The sequence below is a fragment of the Glossina fuscipes genome, unplaced genomic scaffold (assembly GCF_014805625.2).
Source record: "Glossina fuscipes isolate IAEA_lab_2018 unplaced genomic scaffold, Yale_Gfus_2 28, whole genome shotgun sequence".
NCBI lineage: Eukaryota > Metazoa > Arthropoda > Insecta > Diptera > Glossinidae > Glossina > Glossina fuscipes.
Genome location: NW_023998423.1, coordinates 2,746,786 through 2,770,492, shown reverse-complemented (window position 1 = coordinate 2,770,492; position 23,707 = coordinate 2,746,786). Strand labels below are relative to the sequence as shown.

Genomic DNA, 23,707 nt, shown 5'->3' with positions numbered 1-23,707 from the left:
TTTAGGTTGTAGGAGGGAAAGTTGATCCAAGCAATGTTCTTTCAAGATCATTTAATTTCATTACGTCGGGTGGGTAGTGAACTTAATAAAAACAAGCAAATCTTTACGATTTTTTTTTTGTTCTTTGCCTCAGCATTTTGTGTTATTTGCGGTTACAAGTCGACAAAAAGCAAAAGTTTTTGTATAAATTTGTTAAGCTTTCCTTACAGTTTTAATAAGCTTTCGCAAATCTTTCTTTGTGATTTCTCATAATCCATCAAGACCGAAAGCGTAATGAAAACTGTGTGTGTTCAATATTTGTTGTCTCCCTCTTGAAAAGAGGAATATTGAAGGCGGAAGTAAGTCACTTTCTTATATTCATGTTACAAAATCGTTTAAAATTTGTTACAAAAGTGTCCAGGGCACGCATGTTCTCACAAATCCAATCAATATTTGGCATCTAACCTTCTACAAGAGGACGATTGCTCTGCGCAATTGCTACGCTGGCTTAAGCGATACTTCAGTGTTTGCCGTGCTTGGTCACTGCTTGACTCAGCAAGTCGTTCTCCAGTTGTAAGATCTGTTCTGTACTGGCGCTGTAACTGTTTCTTTTCGCTGCATCTAGGATTTTTGCCTTTAATTTCATATTAAAATGTTTCAAGTTACATAACTACTTAACTATACAACAAGGTCTGCGTGCCAAGTGAGTTGCAATGACATCAGTGAAAGAGCTTAAGGCGAACTTAATTATACAACGGAACCTTTTCTTATTCTGCGAATCAGCATATACGACGAGTCTATAATAACTACGTTTAAAGACAGTAAAGGTCTATCATTACCTTTACAGGATGTTGATCAAAAATCATTAAATTCAAGTAAACTTTGTATAAAAAATCCTACGATATTCGCTTGTTTGTTATCGTTTAAAGCCTTAGTCTTTAATATTAAAATAGATGCGACAGAAAAAGTAAAATTCAATTTTTTCTTTGTGTGCAGCTTGAAATCTCTTTCAAAACTAGTTCATTCACTTTTCGTTCCCCTGCATGTAGGTATGCAATAAATTCAAATGTGTATTCAAAATGTCAATAAATTTTCCCATTTTTGCTTTTGTGTTTTCTTTCTTATACATTTTTTTTTATTTCTTCATTTTTTGTTATTTATTCTTCATAGGCATCATCGAGTATGGAAGTTAACTAAATCGTACATTCGGTTTGTAATACTTAGAAATTTATACTCAAAGTAATTGACCCGACGCAATTTCCTGATACGATTTAGGTTTGTTCATCCACCTACCTTGTCTTTGTATGATCGTCGCTCTTCTCGTGAGAAAGCATCTAAGAAAGTCACCTTCGCCGTGGAGCGAATTTTGTAAAACCCGCCACAATAGACCACTGCACGACTCTGGTTGTAAGAATGGCGTTGGAGTGAAGATTATTTTTCCACTATACATTTAAAGGGCCCTGTAAAGTATGTATGACAAGTTTCTGTCAAGCGTTGCTTGCTTATTGGGGCGATGCTTGCGCATTGGTCAAACCAGCTTTTGCTTTAATTAGTTGTGGTAAAGAAAGGTTTATATTCATAGCCTCTATCGAGCGACAGTGAAAAAGTTTGTCCTTTTTGTGGGCGGGCGTATGTAATAAATACAGATTTTTAGGTTAGTGTTTAGTGGTAAAAGAGAAGGGAGCTAGGGAAGGACAAAAGGACGAGCACGCCATTGGATAAATAGAGAGACAAGCAGTCAGTTTGATAGTCAATTGTACAGTCAGACAAACCGAGATTCAGACAGATAGACTTTCAAAGGGCCAAACAAAGAGACAAACTATCGAATGGATTGTCCGGCTGGCAGACAATAAGACAAGCAGGCAGCTAGACGCCCAGTGCATAAAGCGATGGTTTGCAACTGTGTGCCTTCTATGTGATCTGCGTCGCTTGGCTGCCTGATTAGGATATTCGAGTGTATGAATTTAGCGCAGGATGACTGTTGACACGAGCGATTTCAAGTTGAAGTGCAGTTTTAAGCAAAGACATTCTCTTCTTCTTTGGTCAGAGCATTATTAGTAGGAGCATTCAGTAAAATCATAGCTTGGTTATAAAAAAATCATTTAGATACATGTCAATAGTCAACGTGATGCCTTATATAAGCGCCCGTTTTAAACGTTCCTTTAAATTCTTCTATCAATTTGAGAGCCGTTTTATACTAAACTATTCATTAAATAACGTATAATCCGGAATCGTTTCAAAGCGTAGAATAGTTTTCTGTTTTTTGTTGTTGTTGTTGTTGTTGTTGTTTTTTTTTTAGTTTCAATAGATATCAACAAATCTTTTAGGGACAACGTTTTTATTATATTCTCCAAAAATTGTTTTTATATTCGATCACTAATTGAAAAAAATATTCAATGAAAAAACGTATATAACTCAAAAGCAGATTATCTGCTTTTATAGGCTCCCGATTTTTTCGATATAATAGCTACCTCACACATATGTTGTCATGGTCTACTACTTTTACTATTCATTCAATTTCATTTTGTGTAATTGTATGCGTGGGAGTGTGTATTAAAACTTTCATTTTTGGTTTATTTTCTTCTTTTTTTTTTTACGGCTCTTTTGTTTATCGATAGATATGCAAATTGTTAGATTTCGAGGTTTTTAGTATGGTATTGTATGCGTGTGTGTTTGTGTGTGTGTGTGTGTGCGTGTGCGTGTATATGTTATGTATTTATGTGTACTTGTATGTTTGGTTAGTTTGAATGTACGCGAATGGGTGTGCGATTGCTGATAAATTTTGAGTAAAGGGAGAGTAAAAAGGGTGTAGTAGTCGGTCAACCTTATATTGCGGTTATTTGTGTGTTAACCGAAATGGTACATTTACTTGTGGTTGTCGTGTGTGCTCAAGCGTATCCTGACTTGAATCAGCTCGAAACAACTCAATTCGTTTGTTCGGCCGGTATATCACAGTCGACACAATACAGAAACTACATTTTAAGCTTTTTGTGTGTTAACGAATACATGAAATGAAAATTCATGTGTTTGTGTTTTGATTTCATTAAAAGAGAAATCGTGAAATTCTGATAAAGAAAAAAAAAAAAGAAAAGCGTCGTCGTATATGAAATGGAAAAAATATCACACACAACTATGTAAAATTCGAAAGAGGAGAAAAAAGTGATGTTTTATATTGAACACCTAAAAATAGGCTATAAAAAACTTTTTTAAAAGCTGTAAGAACATAATGTTTTATAATCGAAAGTAGGCAATAGAAAAAGAGTTTTAATTCACTTAAAGGTAGACTATCAAAAAAGAAAAAGAATTTAATTTATATATTAAACAGCGATTCATGGTTCAAAGCACACTGATGATGCCAGTATGAAAGTATGAATACATTATTTTGGATGCTATTATTAAATAAAATAAAGTAAATATGCTCGAAATTGATGTCTGTTCAAATATGCATATTTCATATATATAAACATATATATAACATTTTCACATCCGCACGTTTTACATATGGATTTTAGTCAACATCAACTACATTCTGTTGGAGATTAATTTGTTCATTTTTCAACTATTACCTTATGTCAGAATCTTAACTAAAGCTCTGTCTGCTTGAAACATGATAAAGTACGTTGAAATTAGAATTTTATATATGTGTGTCGTCGAAGAATATAAAAGTTAATCGGCTTAGAATTTCATACTAATCTAAAATTTATGATACTTTAGATTTGTCCTAACACACACATATAAGTTTCTTATGGATTTAATTGCTGTAAATTATCCACTTTTAGAAAGTATGATTTATTCCTAAAGTGACTACGATCTGCTTATAATATAAATCACCCGATTTATTATATTAGAGATATCGTGAGCTCAGTGAACATTTTCAATGGGTAGAGAAGCGCCCTGGTGACCACTTATGCTATGTATATATATATATGTGCACTTAACTGATTTCTTCATGTGCCTGCTTGTCCCCCACCCCGTCTGGTAATCACAATTTGCTTATTATCAGCATAAAACTCAGCCATGGATTGGCCCTTATTTCTACAAAAATGGAAATTTTGCCCAGTCTTCCCGAAACTAAAGCTACAGATGTTTTTTTCACTATGAGAACCCATACATTTTACTTTCCATTGAAGACAAATACCAAATTGTACGTATTTCTTGCGGATGTCGAAAATATAGCTCTTTTTGGACCCATCAGATTGAAGTCTGTAGCCGATTAACTGCTATATAGAATTGTGTGCCAACCAAAGTATATATAAGGGCCACCGGAGAGTGCTGCTCGCTTTTAGAATTCTACTTTCCGATTATGGTTCAAACTGATTTTTTAAGTGGAATCAAGCACTTTCGCAATCTCCAATGTTGTCAAAAAAGGCTTTTTCTCTGTCATGAATTTCACAGTATCGTCGTCTATGACAGAGGATCGTCTAGATCGCAGTTTATCTGAGGGATCGAAATCGTCTATTTAAAATTTTTCGACCGATTTTCTGTAAGTTATATCAGACATTGTATACTCATCGCGAACACTTTCAATAAATCTCTATGTGCTTTTGTAGCGCTTCTTCCATCTAGGAATTCACTAAAAATACAGTGCCGTAAACAAACCTTGTCAATAGCCAAGGGCACACGATAATGTCCCACTTAATCCTAACGAATGATTTTCGTTCGTTTGCTATGTTAGTATGTTTATCTTTAATGAAATATGTTGAAACTTGTCGTAACCGGAACGGACACAGCTTTCCCGTAAACCTAAATTTATGAAATAAGTATAAGTTTCAGTGTCAATTGTGTCGCAGTTTCGCCATAAAAATATTTCTATATTGCGCGGCCCAAAGACATTTACGCTAAAGTACCAGCTATGCATTTAACCTAAAAAAGGAAGTAGAACTATACTCGCGGTTCCAATTAATCATAATTGCGTTCTTATTACCTAATATGAACGAGTCGGCATTTGTGAGTGAACTTATTGTAGCATGCACATGGTGAACAAAACAAAAAAATGTTTCCTGCTCCATTGAAAACTCTTCTTTAATTTTTATTAAATAGATCCTCTTCCATTCCTTAAAGAAATTTTTAATTAAAAAGTTATCGGAAAGTTTTTGTAAACAAAATCATTGGCAACAAGAAATATATGTTACATGAAAGGATGTGCTAAAAATAACATAAAAGACAGTATTATGACAATCATGACATTCGATATTATCGTTAACAAAGGAATCAATTATGTTAGCATAAATTGATAGTTTTGTTGACACGTCTAGGATTGCAATGCTGTACATGTAAATACAGCAAATTAAATATGCAGAAGGTGTGGCAAAATGTGTGACGTCCACACTGACAAGCAGTATGTTCAAGTAGTGTGTTCATTACATTACATTTTGTTTTATTACATTGTTTTTATCAGTTGACCTAATGGATTCATTTGTGTTTGCATCGAGCCTTTAGAAGCATCCAAGTTTATGCTGGAGATTTGCGTGGAACGACAGGCTGATTTACTCATCGATGAATGAGGTTTGCCCAGCGTTCTCGATATACTTTAAGGCTTCGCATAGTAACGTGGTCCGCGGTCCGTGGAACCGCACGACTGTGCGGTGCTTGTGTGTAGGTACTTCCAAGGCACATACTATGGTAAAGTAAAAAATTTGCGTCTATTAACCAAACCGTTCAGCACTTTCACATGACCTACTGTCGAGATTGCAGTTTGTTTAAGCGCGTTACCCTTGCCGGAAATGCAAGTCGTAGCTAAAGTGAGTGCGCAGTCGGTGAAGGCATAGCCATTCTCTATGTTTTTCTCTCTTTCTCCTCTTCTCTCTGAGCACTGTGTTTGCAATACAGGGATCTTGCAGGTATGCAGGAATGCCTTATAGCCGTGTCGGCCTTATCGTTGAACTTACGTTCGCTAGGCTGCGATCATCGTTTCCACATTTCTTTCTTTCTTTCCGCTACCCATCACGTTACCCGAATAGCGGACATCCTCTAAATAATGACCAATCATATGAAAAGAAAAACGAAAGAAAGGCAAAACTGTAAGCTGTAACTGATGGCCAATAACGAAATTTTCTAGATTTGTTTTGAAATAAGCGCTTTTTCGTTTAAGAAAAGAAAGAACGTCAACCGGTCATGACTTATTTGCATACCTACACATTTTGTTAATCATTCCATATGTTTTTTAGGTATGCTTCATATTAGCGGCATTTGTGTAATTTTCGATGGTTGGCGTATACGCGGGATACTTAATTTGCGATGAAATTCTTTTTTGCGTTATAAACTAAACGTGTTTTGTCGTATCTCCGCAGACTCAGTAGTTCAGGCCACTATTTGCGGTCACTTTTAGTGAATACTTTGTTGCCACTTTTTCTTTTTTGTTTTTTTAATTTGTAAAATATCCAACAGCAATAGCAACAAATGTGTTTTGTACGTATTTATTGTATGACGACCGCAAAAATTCCTGTTGCGGTGAAAGGTTGGCAGCCTAACGCCAAATTGATATATATGACCATTATTAACACTGTAAAACAATAACACACACACACACACACGCACACACACGCACACACACACACATATATATATATACACACAAAAGGAAGAATTAATGGTGTCTGCATGACGCAAGTAACGGGTACGAGAGTATGTACTACATGTGTACATAAGTGAGTGAGTGTACGCGATGTAATTGGTATTTTACACCCTATTCATCTATTTATATATATTTATATATATATGTACGTATGCTTTATCATTTACTGGTTATAAATAGTATTGTAGGTGGCCGGCATAACTCCTTATACATCATATGCATGCATGCATGCATGCATTGTTGTATGTATGCGACGAATACATTAATATCAACGAACATATTGTCTACTTGGGTTTCATATTTTTTTGCTTCTGCTTTTTTTTTTTTTTTGTTTTTGTCTGGTTTCTGTTAATATTGCTCATATTGGCTAAATTGCTAAAGATGCGACATTTGGATAAACTGAATGCGTACGTGTAGGTACGTATACATACATATATATGTACATATGTATGTGGATGTGTATATTGGTATGGATAAGAGACACAATGGGTCATAAAATTTGATTTACGTTTTTGTGTTATTAAAAAAGTTTTTGTTCGTTTCTGTTATTACTCTCGGGAGCAACATAATATAAATTTTCGATTTTACTTTACTGGTAACCGGTTACCGGGCACTATATTGTGTGTTAATACCTTTATATAAATTTAGGTGACTTATCGATAGGCTAAAATCTACGTTACCACAAATTCAATAATAAATGTTTTTTGGTATAACAACCATAACAACAACAACAACAACAACAACATTAGAACATGTTGACAGTTATGAGTCATCAAAAAAAAAAAAAAAAAAAAAAATTCTTTTTTCTTTAGCTTAGCTTAAGCCGCCTTAAACTTTGGATTTTATTCTTCTAACATACATTTAAAGTTCGCCGGCTGTTCCGTTCAAATAAAATGAAAAATATATGTCAAAAAAAAGAAGGAAAAAGAAACGTTTTAATGGTTTTATTGCTTTATACAAAAACATGGTTAAAAAAAAAAAAAAAATGAGAATAAATAAAAAAACTCCTTCACACTCCCTACCTACGCCAGTCCCACTCTAAGGGTCAAAATTCATTAAAGGAGAACCCATAATAATATAAATAACAGCAATGATAATGATGACGATAAAGTCTGGGATAACAACCACGAAGAAGCCAAGCGGACAGAATTACTGAAATATGTTGTTCAGACTTTTTTGGCATATTTTTCTCCTTCGGTTCTTGTTGTTCTTGTTGTTATTATTTAGGTTGAAAAGGGATTCCTTGCCTTACCGGCTTTATATGGTTTCGTTCTTTTTGCCTTTTTCTAAACATTAGAAAAGAAAAGAAAAAAAAAAAAAAACGAAATGTTTTTAATGTGCTTTTAGAAAAATTAGCTGCAGAAGAGGGAGCGGGTGTTTGAAAAATGAAAACACAAAAAAAAAAAAAAAATAGGGTTTTTCAAATACCATATCCATGTGAAAACCAGTCACCCCTTAAGAACTGTGTTTAGTGGTTTCTAATTTTAACTGGCTTCTAACATGTATATAAAAAAAAAAAAATGTCCTTTTTTTCTCTTTTCATTTATTCGTTGTTTTTTTTTTTTTTTTTCTTTATTTCTTTGCTTGTTTATTTGTTTATTTTCTTCTTTTTTTTTTTTTTTGCTTTATATCGGCAATAAAATGCAATGCAAATAGAAAAGAAATCATAATAATAATAAAATAAATAAAACAAATGATTTAGAAAACTACCCAACCGTACATAATTTTGAAAAAAATAAAACAAACACACATTGACCATGCATGTGTATACAGTCATCAGTGCACAAGCACAAACACAAACACACACACATACACACAAGTGCATATTGTTTTTATTATATTTTGTTTGCATTCGCTTGCTTTCTTTACTCGTTTTTTAAGTGAGTGCTTGAGCTCGTTAATGGCCGCTGTTGTTATAACGATGATGATGACTAAATTTTCCAAGAAACAATAAAACCTTAATATTGCTAGCAATTGTTTAAATTTATTTTAGGGGTGCGCGAACTTTTCACAGACCCACAATGACACAATTTATATAGTGGGAGTTACATTAAATTTGTTTAACTATTGTTGTCTATAAACATAATTTTGATAATAAATAAAAACCCAAAAGTAAATGTTGTTTCTCTAAAATTTACATTATTTCTCTACAATTTTTAACAGCAAACATGAGCATTTATTTAAAGCATTATCCACAGCGCGCTGTAATAATGTGGTTTAGAACAGTAAAGCTGATCTTAAAAAGAATCAAAAAAAGAAGGTTAAAAGCATTAAATGATTTAAGAGTTAGAGATTAGATATGATGATGATGATGATGATGATGATGATGATGATGATGAAAAATAAATTATACTGAAGAACATTTTCTAAAGTAATTGCTTTATGCTGTATTTGGGAAATATGTTGGGAACTTTTCTGCATCAAAGATACCTTCAATTATTACTTGTAGCTTTTTTAGAACAACAAACTCATTAAATATAATTTTTCCAGATTGAGGAAGAACGAATTAATTGAATTTTGAAAATTTTACCTGTCGGCGTACATTATGTTTATGTGGATGTTTGCAACAGCCAGAAAAACGTGAAGCAGACCCATCTTTTTTTATATCAATCGATTTGGAAGCTGACTGCGACATATGTGGCCCAAGCGCGAACGCCATCGAAAGTGGTTCGGATCGGATCAAATTCAGAATTTCCAGCCACTGTCATATTATAAAATCTTTCTGAGAAGCATGGGCAACACTGAACTGCAATATTTTACCCTTCATGTCCACCACACGTTACTCCTTCCAATGACCGTTTATCGTCTAAAGCTCGTAATAAGTCCAAGTTATCCGCCTAAACAAAATGAAAAAATGCATCCGTCTCTAGATGAGTTCCAAACATCGCTTGTGGAATCCATATTTCGCCAGGGGTATAAAAAAGTGTCACTTTCATTTAAACATCGCCGAAAGCTAAATTGTACATAGCTTTGTGTTTGTAAATTAATCCTTTAACGGGAACTCATTAATAAATTCGAACTGCATGCAAACGGCTCGAATAAAAGCCAAAAAAGATTGCAGTGAACTTGTGTGAACAGTGAACAGTGGCACCAAAATTTCAATGCAAGTTTAAAGAGAGAGAGAGAGAGAGAGACAGAGAATAATTTCCAAGGAATTTCAAAGAGAATATCATAAAAATGAATATTAAAATGTCGTCGTCTTTTGCTTTACTTTATGCTTTCATCTGTCTTTGTCGTTCTTCTTTGCTTTAACAGAAAAATGTACTCAGTAAATCTCTTTGCGATTCAAGTAAAATACACGTAAATAGAAAAACAGAACTGATTTCCCTGACCAATCTCAACCAGAAAAATCTTCATCATCTCTTTCTTATGCAAGAAAAACTCTCGCTGTGATTTCTTAATCCAACTTTATCTCTCTCGTCCTTATGCTCCTACGCTTCGCTCTACACTGCTGATGCTGATGCTTATGTTGACGCTGATACTGATGATGATGACATGTCATCACTTTTACAAGAATTTAAAAGTATTAAAGCTTTAGGTCTATCTTATTACGGATTTTTCTTTTTTCTTTTTGTTGTAATAAATTTTGTGTACGTGGCTACGTTTCTAAAACCTATGCTCATTGTGGTCGTTGTCGATTCTTTTTTTTTTTTTCTCTTCTCTTTACCTTCTATTGTCGGTCTTTAACAAATTGTAACGTGAATATAGCTCACGTACATCTTTCTGTGTACGGTTAAACGGATACATGTATGTAGTGGGCGGGCGTACACAAAACGTAGTTGTGTAGGAAACCGTTTGCTTATTTCCTGTATGTTAGCCAGTCCGACCGAAACGTAGAATGCTTTTGCAAACAACAACGGCAACGAGAACGACAAATAGTCACAGAGCCCACAAAGCACCCACCGACATCACCGTCATCATCGTCTTTCTAAGGTACTGATCTAGTGAAATTCAAGTCAAACATTGTCAGGCGCCCGCTATCACCCTTATAGTTGGCATATAATAATCATAGGAAGCCTTACATCTTAAATAACACTAAGGTATGAGTATGTATACCCCATGGCTTATATGCAGCCAAGGACACATAAATAGCGCAAATATATTTTTAATAAATTGTTTTTCTCTAGACAATGAAAAAACGATTTTACATTCAGTTGACAAAATTGTTTATCCCTTCTGCTAAGAAAACTGCGCGTTCTGAAGTTTAATGTTTAGGTGTTTTTTTTTTTTTTTGCTTTTTCTTGCTTTCTCCATTTAGCTGCACAGAGCTTGTTCTGGAATGAATCATAAAAATGTCTCCAAAATATACAGACGCAGTCCTTGAAAGAGTCATTCTTCTGTGTTTTGATTTGTGTTTTAGCCTTTAAAAATACTAGATTCGAAGGGGAAAGATAACTGAAGCAATAGGAGGACTCAAAAAGAGAAACTTAAGCATATGTAAATTTATTTAAAATAGAAAATGGAAAGGTTTAGCAGTATGTACAGAAGAATACAATTGTGTAACTTTTTTCTACGATTTCGTATAGCACAGTAGATCCAAATACTGTTTTTATAGCAAGTATCGAAGGATAGGTTATGTTCAATTGTCAAAGCATTTGTAACACCTGTAACAAGGCTATACACATATTCTTAATTAACAACAACAAGTTCTAGGATGACAAAAGCATGTGCGTCTTTTTTGCCGCCTGTCTGCCCGTCAATCCGACCCCTATCCATTTGTCCATCCGCCCCTCTGTCTACTTGACCGTCTTCCCGCTCGCCTTTCTGTCCGTCTGTCTGTCTGTTCGGCTGTCTGTGTAGACATTCTCCTCGTCGCTAAAATTAAGCTATCGGCTTTACCTTTGGCGGAAATATTCGAAGGTCTTCAACCAAATACCGTGAAATTATAACAAAAGATACGCCCACAGCACAGCATAAGCGGGCAGCAGCTCTACTTTTACAAATAAAGAAATAAATGGGATTTTAGCGATCACTCGTAAGCTGTAACAATATAAATTTGTGTATTTTATGAAAAAAAATCGGCCACGCCCATCCAATAGTGTAGAATATCAAAATTTAATCTTTTTGTTTTTTTGTTTGTGGAAAAAGTACAAAAGATCCGGCAGCATCCGAACATAGCTTTCTTCATTGTTATGCTTCATTTTTCTTATCCTATCGCCAGCTGTCACGAATGAGCCGAACAAACGTTAAACAAATTAAAAATTTTTTGAAAATGTGATCTAATATACAGCGAGTATCGTGAGACCCTTTCAAGGAATCAATTCATATAGATTCAATTCAATTATACCTGCGAAATTTTGTTGTTATTTATTTATTTATTTATTCTACTTATACATGATACTCAACTAATAGAAATTGACGGTCGAGTTCAATAGACTCTCCGGTTATGTTTATTATTACTAGAACGAATTATGAATTAAAATATTAACACTAAACATACCATGTATCATCATGTAGCTTATTGACTTTTCGTAAAATATACATACATCCATCGAAAAGCGGGGAACGAGTTTTTATAGTAGCATCAGAAAAATATTTTGTTTACTATCTACTTTACTAAGATACATACGTTCTTTTGGAGCGGTCATTTGACCGCTCATGGTAGGATGAAAGGTCGGTACGTTTAGTGTTAATTATGCTGCTAAAACTAAAATGAATCAAATTTAGTGTCGATATCAGCATTTTTTAACCGATCGGCAGCAACAAACTTTAATTCATCAAAGGATTTTTTGATGTTCAAGAAAATATCTTATGAGGAGGCCGCAGCAACATTTCAAGGCATTTACAATTTTGTATGAAAATTGAAGGAATTAATTGTCCACCAAGCTCGAGAGGAAGACTTATGTAGATGAAAAACTGCTCCCAAAGTCCATCAGGCAGATTTTAGGAGTGATGAGTAAAAAGGAATTTCTTATCGTACAAGTTGTTGTTGTTATTGTTGCAACTAGAATGATTTGTTTAGTACTTTGTACTTTAGAACATTGGCACTAGGCAGTCGAAGTGAAGCGACAATAGACAGCGCGAAATATTGACAAAGTAATAAAAAACAAAAAGTTGTTTTGTAAGGAATTCTGTCCTGTCATCGTGTCCAAGGTTTTTATGTCTTTCGCTTCATACTCTACAATAATGCAAGTATTTTTGCACACTATACGACTTGTGGCACAAGGGTGTATTAAGCTTGTGGAGATCTCTACAACACTCAGAAGGGCTTGAGTTAGATCCAACTGATTCTAAAGTTGTCTGTCTGTCTGTATGCATGCCCGCCTGACAGATGTCTTGCGTGCTTGTGTTCAAGCAGATCGGAATTTTTGAGATGCTTTGGTGAAATTGAAAATGTTGTGTACATCGCCTTACTTTGAAAAGTCACTAAGATGATTACTTGTAACGTGTGTGCCACTGTAATGTCTTCGCTTGGTTCATTTTTCTTCATACGTGCTCCTATACAAATCAACGTGTAAAGTATGAGAAAAGACGAGCAGGCCTCACCACTCAATATACGTTCAGGCTGAAAGAAAAAGTTTGAGAGCGCACAAGAGAGCAAATAAAAACAAGAACAAAAACTGTTGCAAAAATAAACAAAACCTTAAGCAACGATAAGGGGAGTAATTCAAAGAAATTAAAAAGGAAAACAGGTAATCAAGAATTTCAAGCAGAGGCACTCGAGTATATTTAAGTTAACCACATGAGGATTAAATCACTGGAGACCTCGGATGGAAGATTTTTCAATTATAAAATCAATCCCCTCGGATATCGCTTCGTAATCACCAAGTATCTGAAGTTCTTAGTGGAAAACTGTAGGTTCATTGACAGCTTTAGTGCTTTATTTTGTACTCTTCGTAGCTTGCTAATGTGAAGCATATGCTTCGATACTGTTATTGCTTGTAGCATATTAGATGTACGGCTGGAGATTTAAATTATGTTTTAAAATTTTTTTTTTTTTTTTTTTATTATTTTTATACCCTACACCATTTCTGGTACAAGGCTATATGCAACACCCAGGAAGACTTGAACCGATTAGATCCACCTCTTATCATAACAATAAATTCTGAGTAATTTCTTGCGTCGATCTAAGCTTGTCCGTCCGTATGTTGCTCCGATGTAACGATTTCAATATTTGAGATAATTTGATGAGATTTTGTATATTGAATTTTTTGGCTCAAAGACGAAGGCCATTGAAAATGGCTCGGGTCGAACCGCTTTTTCGACCACTCTTCGTATAAAACCCTATTTTGGGCATTCGCCATATGAAGAACTAAATTAAACCAAGCGGTGTAGGTTATTTAATGGTGGGCAGTGGCACACTATAGTGCTTTAACTTGTTTCTTTTTTTAAATCCCTTCATAAACTTTGTAATTTGTTCTTACCATGAAATGCGTGCTATTTATGTGTTCATGACTGTATATGCAATTTCTGTTGATATATTTTGTTGTTAGTTTTCGTTTCTGTTGATTTTACTTTTTTACATTTCTAACTGTCCGGACATGGAGGCAAATTCAAATTAATCTTTAGCACAACTATATTATGCTTCCTGTCATTCTATGCGGCACGACATTGTGAAGACGACAAAATTACACAAAAATTACCGGATACGGAAATGCTTAAATGCGACAATTGTTCTCTCTCTCTCTCTCTCTCTCTATCTCTCTCTCTCTCTCTGTCTGTCTCTCTCTCTTTTTATCTTTAGTCTCAGCTCTGCCTTGCCTATAACTAAGTTAAATTCAAGTTGTTATAGGTTTTCTTTTACATTTCCATAAAAACAATTTCAATTTTCATATAAGAAAGTTACCTATACGTGTAAAGCTTTAAGTATATATATACAATATACGTATATATTATTTCCACGTATGTACCTTGTGTTAGATGAGAAAGTTAATATTGTGTTAAATTTAGAGTAAAATTCTTAAGAAATTTTCATCTCCTTGCAGGTCCGTACAATGCTCAACAACTTTGGCACTTGTTTATTTGTTAAATGTTAAAAAACTTTTCCAAGTGAGATCTCACACTTAACGCAACTAAAAACCAACTCTCCTGGCCTCTTGTAGATTGCATCAAGTGGCATAAAATGAAGTGAAGCGTGCATGCATGGGTAAAATGTGAAACGAGAAGAAACGATAAGTGAAGATTGTATGCGTTCTTATACTCTTCGTCGCTTAACAAGTTATTTGGATTGCGAGTAGAATATTTGTTTAGTAAATGAACGCAGTTTTCTTATAGACAAGCCATGCTAACCAAGCCAGGGCAACCTTGTACGCTTTTAGGTAAACAAATAAAACTTGCTTTTCCATTAGTCTCCCGGAAAAGTATCAAGAAAATAATATATGGTAGATCTATTATATGATTATGTATATGTGCGTATGTATGTATGTGTGTGTGTGTGTGTGTGTGTGTGAGTTTGGGTGTGTACTCCAATATAATTTAAGATGGAGGAGAATGAAAGAAGTTTGTTAGGATGGAATGTAAACTTTGTCTGTTCTCTCTCTTATAGTTTAGTAAACTTCCGATTTGATTTAAAAGCCATTTTATAATTGAAGCATTTGTTAGCGTAGCTACTGGCAAAAACTATGTTCTTTTAATTTTCTCCATTCTCGAATATCATCTCCTCCCCTCCGTTCTTTTTCACCAATTTTAAATGGCTTCCTAATCAAGCTCACAGCATACATACGCACAATTATTATGTATGAAGCACAACATCGTATGCCTTTTGCCAAAAAGAGACAACATTTTTACATTATTAAGAGCCACGGCGCGGGATAAGGCAACAAATAGAAATCGTGCAAGAGAAAGGCGACGCATTAGAAGCATTACACACAGTCCAGACAGGAACCATTACAACAAAATTTATTATTTTGTAATTCTTTTTAAGAAAGGCAATCGTATTCCGCTATTCACCGTACTATCTTGCAGTCAATCGCAAAAATTGATAAAGACAATTGAACTTGAATTGAAGACTGATGTTGAAAATAATGATGTTTCTGTACGCTCCTCAGTACAAGTTCGGAAATCCTGGAGATTTCCCTGTAGACTTTAGAAAAACGAAGGATATAATTAAAGCCAGTGAAAGAACTATAGTGGGAAGTGGCCAACTAGAAAATACCCTACACCACCCTGCAGACACTCATATATCGACTTTCCAAAATAGATAGTTATATGGCGAATGGGCGAAAAAGCGATCCGATCCGAACCATTTTCGATAGCGTTTGCACTTGGGAACATAGACATTAGTGTAGTGTGTGCCAAAGTATCTCCAAACGAGAAAAACAGATGGACAGACAGACAGTACCACTTTCTAAATCACACTGATTTACTGTACTCTTGTACCACAAATGGTGTAGAGTAAACACGAAGTAATAACAAAATTCCAAAAATTCATCAACATTGAGCTCTTCTTCAGAAAAGTATGTTTCTAAAGAAATTTTACTTTTGTTACGGTAGGGATACTTCCCCTTATATCACTGTTTTATTAAGTAGTTATGAATGAATGTTAAATATTTTCATGAACGGCAAAGATGTTAACATTTAATAAGCTTTTCAATACAAGAGCCTTTTCCGAAGAAAAGTTTCATTGTTTTATTAAATAATAGCTGTAAACGTTAAATACTTTAATAAAATTCTTACATATTAAGTTTTAATGAGCTTTTTTGTAAGAAGTATTCTTTTCAATGAATTTTTTCTTTCATTTCCCTACCGATGTTCATTAATATGGGTAAATAAGGTTTCCTGCAAAAAAAATATTTCTTCACCAAAACCCTTCTGAACATTAAATGTTAAATATCTTGGAAGAAATTCTAAAATAGTAAGTTTTATTCAGTTTTTCCGCAGAAAGCTCTTGACTCGTACCTCCTTCATCAATAACTTATCAATAACTTATTACACCCTACACCACATGTGGCACATGGCTATACCAAGTTTGTGAGGGTGTATGCAACATCCACAACGACTTCGCATAGATCGGTCTTTTATTATAGCCACCGATTCATAAAATGATCTAAGCTTGTCTGTCCATCTATTCGTCTTGTTTTCTTCTGCTTAACTTTCGGGTCGCAATTTTTGGGATAATTTGATGAAATTTGGTACACTGACTAGTCCTGGCCCAAGGACGAACGCTATTGGAAATTATTCACACCGGACCACTTCTTCGATTTCTCTGCAAAGAGAGAAAAAAATTTTTTTTCTTCAAAGCTTGTTATATGAGTAGTAATGTGAAGTTAAATAATGTAGCGCATTCAACGGCGCTCGACGTCCCGCTATAGTGTCTTTGCTTGCTATGAGTGAGTCTCGAATAGAAAACAAGAAGAAAATCAAAAAATTAAGTTTCATTAATATTTGATTTTTAAGTTTTGTTGTCAAACAATCGCCTTAGTAACCAATTATGTTATCACTAAGACGCGGCCGCTGCGTCTCTTCTAGTTCTCTCTCTTTCACTTCAGACTATTAAAATAATTGAAAAGTTTTGCTTACAACGCAGCTGTATATTTGTTAATAAATTTGTCACTGTGCATGACGATAAAGGCGATGACGATGATGAGAAAAATTCTTCAGGCAGACGTTTAATCATTACCATAATGATTTTAATGATGTCGCTAATATGTATCGCTCGCTCACAAGTTTTCATTTCGCCCGTACAGGGAAGTTTGCTTCGCAGATTGAACCGAAAGAAAAATGCAAAGAATGCTTTTTAGTCGCTTTTTATGGCAAAAAAAGAAAAAAAAATTTTTTTTTGTAAGCTATTACGGTAATAAGGGTGGATTGACTGAATATGTATCAATATCTTATTATGTTGAGATAGAGAATATTGGAGTTATGGAGTTACAAGCTGCATACAGATATACACGAGTAGCTCCATTAAAAGCAGCTCATGCTTTAATAAGCTATTGCTAAAAAAAATTTTCAAATGCCATTTTTGTTTATAGCATTGTGCGACTATCAATTGTATGGATATCAACATATATATGTATATATGTATATATGTATACATACATACGTGTCTATCCAAATATTGTATATACATATGCGTGGATATGTATATGCATGGGGCTTGGATGAATGTCTGGGAAATTTGTCTTTTGAATTATTAATGAACGCTATGTTTGATTTTATTTATGGGAATGAAGAGATATAAGCGAGGAAGCAGGCAAGCAGTTTTCTTTCCATTTTAGGGCGAAAAAAAACCTATGATCGATGATTGGCTTTTTTGTGTGCAAACATACATAGCTTCCGATAGAAAAACATCATAGGTCTGTAGAAATCACACAAATACACAATATTTGCAATTTCATATTTTCTATGCACAAAAAAAAAAAAAAAAAAAAAAAAAAAAAAAATAAAAAAAAAAAAAAAAAAAAAAATAATTTCTTTTTTTTTTTAAATTAATTGGTTTTTTTTTTTTTTTTTTTTTTTTTTTTTTGTTCCCCAAATAAACTTCTGCTCTTCCTTCTATCATAGCATAGCTTAGTCGTTGGATATATTTTAAAATTTTTTTTTTTACATCAAATTATGCGTTTGGCTCTTTGTGAACTTTGGGGAACGTTCGCATATTTCATTTTACTTCATTCTTGTTTTATTTACAACTAGCACTTTTGAGAAGGATCTACTAACTTTGTTAGACCATATGTAACGGTTTGGATTTGACAATCTTGCTTCAGTAACATATGTAAAACAAAACAGTCATCCAGGGCATCGCAGGTTTAGTGCAATTTTCGTCATTTTACACTAAGAATCGTTTAAAAGCCGTTCAACATTTTAAAATAGAAAAAAGTCTTACTAATAAAATTCTGATTCTGTACCAAATACGTTTTGTGCACCTTCCTTAAGTGGAGGGGTTAATTGTCCGCTAGGTGGATATGACAACAAGCAAAATTGTCAGGTTTGCGGCAATGAAAATCTACAAGTAACTGTCAAAAAACCTTCCCATTCCCAAATTATGGGAATGGCATTAGAGAGACAATGGATGAGGGTTTAAGGCAAATCGTCAATTTTGATCGCTATCAGCACATTATTACCAATTGAGATGAAGTCAAAGCAATATATTAAAAAGAAAATTTGATTTGAATCTCAGTTCGTAAGACCTTAAGCGTTCCAGCAAAACGAACAAAAAATACGTTGGGAGTTTGCCCAATGACTTATAAAGCGGCCGCAGACTGTTAGTAATACTTTATTTATCAAGACCTGTTTCACGGTGCTTCCATGTTCCATCATTAGAAGAATTTCGAAAGCGACAAAATTGGTTTGCTTTCTTTTTTTTGCTTTAGCAAATTCGGAAACTTTTTTGCACAAAATTTACATAAACATCTATACACAAAAGTGTTTGCTTGGTAGGGCCAAGACGAACGAAGCTTTTGTTTTTTTCTTGCATGTATATCCTGAAGAGCAATGTAATCAAACGAGTATCGTGTTGTTTGACTTACATTTAAATACGAACTTTCTTGTTGCCCCCGAACATGTCCTACCTTATCTTGTCTAATGATGTCGAACTCAATGATTACGTTTGCAGCGATTTATAGGCACTTCACAAGACTTGCTCCTTCCTTCCGATTGTTTGGACAAAGTACAGGGGCCTTTAAACTCATCAGCTTTCCAATCCTCTAGAAAAGCATATATCGTCTCCATCCACATCCATTGGAGTAAAGCCCGGATAACTGAGCTTCAGCCCAAAGGCATAATGGAATATGAGAAAATAAATATCTTTGCGCCATTCAGTGTACTTTGCGAAGTTTCAAACATGTTTCGTTAGATCTTCGAAATGTCCAGTAGGTGTATAGTACCTTGTACTCGAATAACAAATATTTTGGATTTAGATGATTGGTGACTGACGTTCGTGTAGCAGTACTTGATATTAGTTTTTTCTCTGCTTACATAAATATCTTTAACTAACAGTCATACGTTCTGCCTCAGAGCCAGGTTAGAAGACAGACTAGTGCTGGAAATGTTATTGAAGCTCTCTGAAAAATATGAAATTTCTGTTATGGTTGTTGTTTTTATCGCAACTAGCTTTTTTTTCATAAATGAATGCATCTCAGCAACTTGATGTTTTTAGTGTTCTTCGTTATATTTGAAATAAGAGTTTCTTGGCAAAATTTCACTAACAATCAAAACCAAAAAAAACAAAAAAAAAAAGCAAAAAGAAAAGAAAAAGAATTCTCTCAACTTTTTCAAAAAAACTCGCTAACAACAACAAGCAACTTCTAGTACAAATATACATACAACTTAGCAACGAGAATAAAGCAAAAAATAAAAATATAAAAAAAAAATAAAATTTGTTGCTACTGCTGTTGCCGTTGCTGGGAAATATTGTATATGTCTTGTCCACACATGTGTAAAAAATTTTATTTTTCTAAAGGCGGAAAAGAAACCAAAAAAAAAAGTTAAGTTTATGAACTCAAAAATTTTGTAACATTTCTTTGGGTAAAAGAAAAACACATAAACATACTCACATAATAGAAATTTGATTTGAACTTTTCCATGGAAACTTATTCTGTACAGTTCGTAAAGCCGCAATATAACTCATGCACTCTTCGAGCGCTTTTGTACCCTCTCTCTCCGTGTGTGTGTGTGTGTGTGTGTGTGTTAGATCTCTCCCATGAAGAAGTTTTATAGCAGATTTTTATGTTTTATGCATAAATATCCACATTTATGAAAATATATGAAATAATGTTCATATGAATGAATGTGTGAAATTTTTGAGAAAATAAACTAAATCTTTATATGCACAAACACATACACATGCACGCAAATACTCATGCGAACATATATAATAAATATATATATATATATTTGTATGCATGTTAAAGCACAATCTCTACGTAAACACTTAAGGGAACACATGGTGTGAGTAATGCATCTCTTGAGGGAAAGTGTAGTAGTTTGCGAGCAAGTGCAAGAGAGAGGTTAGTTTTCAAACACAATATTTCAAGTGATCACAAGTAATTGTGCAAAAATGTATCCACAAGCATCAGTTTATCGTATCATATTATAGAATATGCGTATGTGTTAATGAAACTTTTCTCTTCCTATTCGACCAAAAAGAAATAAAATAATATTGTTTTCATTTCCTAAGTAAATATCAAATGTAAATTATGTTATCAAATTCCATCTGCTCTGAACTTGTATATATATTTACAATACACATTTCACATTTACTATTAGAAAATGCAAGCATTAAATATCCATCAGTTTGTTTGTGTGTGCTATTCGAATCCTCAAGATTCCGAAAGCTGCAATCTTTCGTTAACATGGCCACAATTGGTTTTAAATTTTTCAAATCTTGCCATACACGCCAGTCTTTTATGACTTTTTGGCAGAAAACTTAGATTATGCAGCAAATTTCACAATCATCATCATTGTACATCTCTTATTTCGTTGCAACAGAGCCGGTTCCTTTCCTCTTTCTCAGGCTTTGCACGGGAAGTGGTCGACGAAGTAGCCCTATTCGAATCATCTTCTAATGGAGTTCGCCATTGACCCAAAACACGTCAGTGTGCCCAATTTTATCAAAAGATTCCAAAAATTTGCGTTTTGTAGAGTGAGCAAAAGGAAACAAGACAAATACGCGCGCAGACGAACAGACAGGGTTAGATTGATTCATAAAATCCTTCTGATTTGATCGGTGTAATAAAAAGCCATTTTATATATCTAAAGTCTTGCTGAGAGCTGTGCACATCCGTACAAGGGAAAGTTTCATTCAACTTACGGAGTATCTTTGATACCCACGAGCAGATACAAAAGCTGTTGGAAGGTCGGCTGTAGAGCTCCGAGCAGGTTCGTTGAAACTTGCCTTACGTCAAATCGCCTGAAAGATACAAAGTTGAAATAAATTTAGTTGAGTCCCACGATGCTCACTCGATGCGTGCGTTACAAAAGGATACACAAACAATGTATTGTTACACTATTGTTTTTATTGCTCCCATCGCTCCCACCGCATTTGCTACTGCCACTAATATTATTTCCCCTACGCAACATTGTTATAGTACTATACCCATTGTCATTATGGATTTATACTTGAAGTAGATTAGTACCACGACGACTATTCGTATTACTACTACCAGCAGTAGCTACTCTGCGGTGATTACTACTTGTACTACTACTATTACCGGTTTTTAATTGCTCTTGCTTCTACAACTACTACACTCCTACTACTATGGTTACTATTAGTAGCACTACTATGACTATTATTATTACTATTACTCTTACCACTAAAACTACTATCAAAGCTCTACTATGACTATTGTTACTACTATTAGTACACTGATACTAGTGCCTTACAATGTGCGAAATAACATAATGTGTATATATTTATATATATTGTACGTACATAGTATAACATTACGCTCTTGCTATAACCATCAGTACTATTACAATTATTGCTATTTAAATTATCTATACCTTACGCCACTTGCACTGTAGGGTATATTAAGCTTGTGCGCACGTGTACAACACGCAGGAGGGCTTGAGATAACCCCACTTTTTATTATATCGATCAATTCAAAATCATGTTCCGAATCGATCTAAACTTATCCGTCCCTCGATCTTTCTGTCCGTCTGATGTGTGTGCATGTAAATTTATGTTTAAGCTACAAATCGCAATATTTAAGCCATTTTGATGAAATTACGTACGTTGACGTGCTTTGACCCAACGACGAACGCTACTAAAAATAATTTATACCGGCTCGCTTTTCGCCCACTCCCCATTAACGAAAAAATTGCAATTTTCCAAATTTCTCGACAAGACTCGCTCTGCAATCGTATTTGGACATTCTACATGGATGTAGAAAATTTGGTTCGGCTGACGCGATTTGTTGAACTCTCTCTCATGCAATCGTCCCTACGAAAACTGAATCTTTCACGGTGAAAACTAGTTCATCATACTAAATTGACATAGAAATCAACCTCATCGAGTTGGAACCACGTAGATCTATGCTTTGAATACCACCGCATGTAAGGATTCCTCCAATACGCGTCCTTCCACGAAAACTATGCCTTTGGATGAAAGTAATGAACGACCGTATTAGCCGCGGTGGTATCTAATAGTCGGCCGTGCTCCACTATAATGTTCTTACTTTTTTTCTACTACTGCTGATGCTTTTGCCGCAGCCACTATTATCACTATCAATACGCTACGCTGTTTACTACTATTGCGTCTCCTCTTATTATTACTGCTGTTTACTATTATCAGAAATGCCGTAATGTTATAGGTATTAAAACTGTTGCTGCAGGCAGTACAAATACTAGCGATATTCTCACTACTGTCACTGCTGAAGTTGCATACCACTATTATCGATACTAACATTCCTGTTAGTGCTATTGTTGTTCCTATTGCTACTACTACTCCTGCCACTGTTATTCGAATTTGCTATCAACTGCCAATCATTTTAAAAGAATTATTTCTTCATAGCAGAGATATACGACATAATTATCAGAATTTATTCACGACTTTGCCTATTTAAATACGAACTACTATTTGGTTTTAAGAAACCGGGTTTTTTTTTTTTTTAACATCGCAAAAAGAAACCTAGGATGACGTTTGAAAGATTTAACCTCATGGCATTCATAATTCAGTGACCACTTATTTAGCAACATAGTTTAAGATTTTAATAAATGACTTGGGAATTTTATTCTCAATAAGATGATCAAATATTTTAATAAAGAAAAATATGCATATGATAATTCCCTGCAAAAAGGATGCTAATATTGTCACATCCTGGTATAAATATATAATGAATTTTTCTATATTTGCCGGAGCACGTTTAAGTGCTTATCAGGAAATGAAAAGCGCACTATATCGAATTTTTATGTGAACATACATACAAAAATATATACATATATTTATATATTTACATACATATATACATTATTATACATACATATTTACATATATACACATTATTATACATAGCCATTTATATACATCTTGATCAGAGTGAATACCGGATCGATTTACCAATATCTGCTTGTCTACGGCCCGTGTCGTGACTAAGACCTCGGAATCCTGATTTTCAGACTTGATCAGTTATGAGCTTAAAAGTAAAATTCTTGTCTTTAAAATGCGATATTTTATCGCGACATGTGATAAATGGAACAAAGCTGGTTGCTGGAAGGCTGCACATTCATGCAATTGAATATCGCGGGAGGTGCTAATCGTCGAAATTATTGCTCTAAGCT

General features: G+C 34.3%; 1 protein-coding gene across 5 annotated transcripts in view; it reads left to right on the top strand.

The window, feature by feature from the left end:
- Positions 1-2,710: 2,710 nt before the first annotated feature.
- The window catches only part of LOC119636176 (tyrosine-protein kinase Dnt), a 91,354-nt gene continuing 70,357 nt past the window's right edge, over positions 2,711-23,707 (top strand). For 2 of the 5 annotated variants that reach the window (XM_038031371.1, XM_038031370.1), the window contains exon 1: positions 2,712-3,345. The gene's annotated coding sequence lies outside the window, so the exon portion shown is untranslated. The other 3 variants (XM_038031372.1, XM_038031368.1, XM_038031369.1) reach the window with 3 other exon arrangements.